Below are 3,099 nucleotides of genomic sequence, written 5' to 3'. Positions count from 1 at the left end.
GTGGATTTTAGGAGGAATCATGGGTGGCTTGAAAGGAAAAGAGAATCCTACTTTGTAGAATATAGATTTTATAAAGGAAGATAGAGTGTAAATTATCATATAATTCATGTGTCATGTCACTGTTTGAAAAGTGGTTAAAAAGTTCGATGGATGTTATGAGTCTAAATTTCACTGTCATATAATGATTATTATATTATAGTATGTATAACAACATATTTATAAAATTATATATTTACTTTTAGAAAATAACTCCATCAAATAGTACACATATATATACACATTCAAATTTCAATATATTTTCAATTATTACATTTAAATAGTACATGATTTTTTAGTATAGTATAATATATATTTAAAATATTTTTAATTATCTACAATGAATGTTTACACATCCATATAAATGTCGTGTTTGAATTTAAATTTTTTAAAAATAATAAATATCTGTTTAATCATTAAAATTGATTTATTCATATTTTTTGGGTAAATTACGTCAATGGTCACTAATGTTAGGGTAAGTGTTCGTTTTTACCAGTAATGTTTAAAAAGTCACAAATCGATCACTAACGTTATCGTTTGTTACAAAATTGTCACTCGACGTTAACAACCGTTAATAGGCGTGACGGAAAACACAACTGAACCGTCATTTTGTTCGGCTCTTCTTCTTTTTCAACTCTTCTTCTTTTTCAACTCGTTCCCATCTTCTACTTCTTTTCTTCTTCTTCACTTTTTTTCTTCTTTCTTTCTCTTCACTTTTCTTCTTCTCCTCTTATCCGCATATGACACAACTATCACCTCCAAAGGCCAAACCAAACATGGAAACTTGCTTCATCATCATCACCACCATTTCTCTACTTCTTGAATCTCTTTTTAACCTCTGATCTTCCACCTCCAAAACACAATCCCAAACTCTCCCTCCAGACCCTCCCAACATTCCCATTATCTCCACATCCTATGGAAAGGCGAAAGCTTTTCGAGCTTGAGCCGATCCTCCTAACCTCCACACAAAGTTCGGTCCGATAGTCACTCTCAATATTCTTTCTCGTCCCGCCATTTATGTCTCCGATCTTTCCCTCACCCACCAGGTTTTAGTCCAAAGTGGTGTTTTATTTGATGATCGTCCCGATGCTCAAACTGTAATCGGCAAGATTATAGGTCGCAATCGACATAGCATAAGCTCATCTTCCTATGGTTCGACTTGGAGACTTTTGAGGCGTAACATCACGTGCGAAATCCTCCATCCTTCGTGTGACAAAACGTATTTTCATGCTAAAAAATGGGTTTTTCAAATCCTGCTGTATTCTTTCACGTCGAGCTCGAAAACTGGAAAAATGGTTCGTGTGGTTGATGAATTTTAGCACGCCATGTTCTTCTTGTTAGTGTTGATGTGTTTCGTTGACAAGCTTAAAAAGATCAGATCATAGAGATTGAAACTGTGCAGTAGCGTTTGTTGATAGACTCGGGCGAAAGATTTAATATACTCAAATTTTGGCCTAAGGTGACTTGGTTTTTGCTTCGTAAACTTTGGAATAAGTTTCTCAATGCCATTGAAGACCAGGAGAAGGTGTTGGTTCGTCTGATAAGAGTCCTAAAAAAATCGAAAGGCAATGACGTCTTGTCGTACGTCGATACATTGCTCCATCTTCGATTCCCGAAGGAAAAGAGGAAACTAACGGAAAAGAAAATCATCAGCTTATGTTTCGAGTTTTTGAACGCCAGAATATACACTAATTTCATTGCTTTACAGTGAATCATGCCGAACATTGTGAAATATCCTCGTGCAGGATTTCAAATCGCGGTCGCGTTTTTGGTCATTTCGGGTTTATCATGATTGTGGCCGTCGCGGGCACTATTACAAGTGTAGCGGGTAACTCGAACAGCGACGAAACCATTATTTCGCGAATGAAATCACGTTTTCAGACCGTGATTTGAAACTCTGCCCTCATGTTCAAGAGAAACTATTCATAGAAATCAAAGGGGTAGTGAAATCAAAGAGCTCCAAGAAGTAAAGAAATGGTGATGATGATGATGATGATGATGATGATGATGATGATAAAGCAAGTTTCCATATTTGGTTTGACCTTTGGAGGTGAGAGTTGTCTCATGTATGTGATAAGAGGAAAAGAAGAAAAATGAAGAGAAAGAAAGAAGAAGAAAAGTGAAGAAGAAGATAGGGAATGGGTTGAAGAAGACGAAGAAGAGGTCAAAATGGCAGTCAACAATCCAACTCAACATATAACAGTCCAGCTGTGTTTTTCGTCACACCTATTAACGGATGTTAACGTGAGTGACCATTTTGTAATAAAAGATAACGTTAGTGATCGATTTGTGACTTTTAAACATTAATGATAAAAACGGATACTTACCTAAAATTAGTGACCATTGACTTTTTAATTTTTTGAATGAAACACCGGATAGGAGGGTGGACAAAAAAGGAACCGCAGCATCGGATACGACGGAAGAACGTACAAAAATTGAAAATAAAATATGGGTGGGCTTGTTGCGCTTCACAGGAATAATAATATTTTTATATGATAGTTAAATTATTAATTTTTTATATAAAAATACTATATGTTTATATTGATTTTTTATATATATTTTTATGAATTTAGTGATTTTAATAGTTAATAGATTTATTTTTATTTCTTAATATTTCATGTTTGAGTACCACATATATAGTGATGGTAGAGCATTAATTGTCAAATGATTAAGAAATTTTTATCAGATATTATTTTATATACACTTCAAATTTTATATATATAATTTTAAAATATTGGGAGTAATTACATTTATTATCCTAGTTAAGCTAATACTCAGTGTATAGAGACTTTTAATTAATCTAATCTGCTGTTAAGGTAGGTTTGATGATGAGAAGAAATTCACCTCTCATCTTTATATTGTGATTATAAAATTTTAATTTATTATTTATAAAAAAATTGAAAAATATATATTTTTAAAAAATTTCATTCAAATATTTTTAAATATACATTTTATAGAATTAATTATTTTAATAATTATGATTAAAAATTTAAAAATAATTATAAAAACAATAAATATTGAATTTAATAAGATAAGAAAAATATAATTTATGTGATTATGACA

The 3,099-nt window shown here is 32.1% G+C and overlaps 1 pseudogene; it reads left to right on the top strand.

Moving 5' to 3' along the window:
* Positions 1-812: 812 nt before the first annotated feature.
* LOC120119128 lies at positions 813-1,828 on the top strand (annotated as a pseudogene).
* Positions 1,829-3,099: the final 1,271 nt, after the last annotated feature.

This window comes from Hibiscus syriacus, unplaced genomic scaffold, assembly GCF_006381635.1.
Source record: "Hibiscus syriacus cultivar Baekdansim isolate YM2019G1 unplaced genomic scaffold, ASM638163v2 tig00110331_pilon, whole genome shotgun sequence".
In the NCBI taxonomy this organism is placed as follows: Eukaryota; Viridiplantae; Streptophyta; class Magnoliopsida; order Malvales; family Malvaceae; genus Hibiscus; species Hibiscus syriacus.
This window is presented reverse-complemented; position numbering and strand designations above follow the sequence as displayed.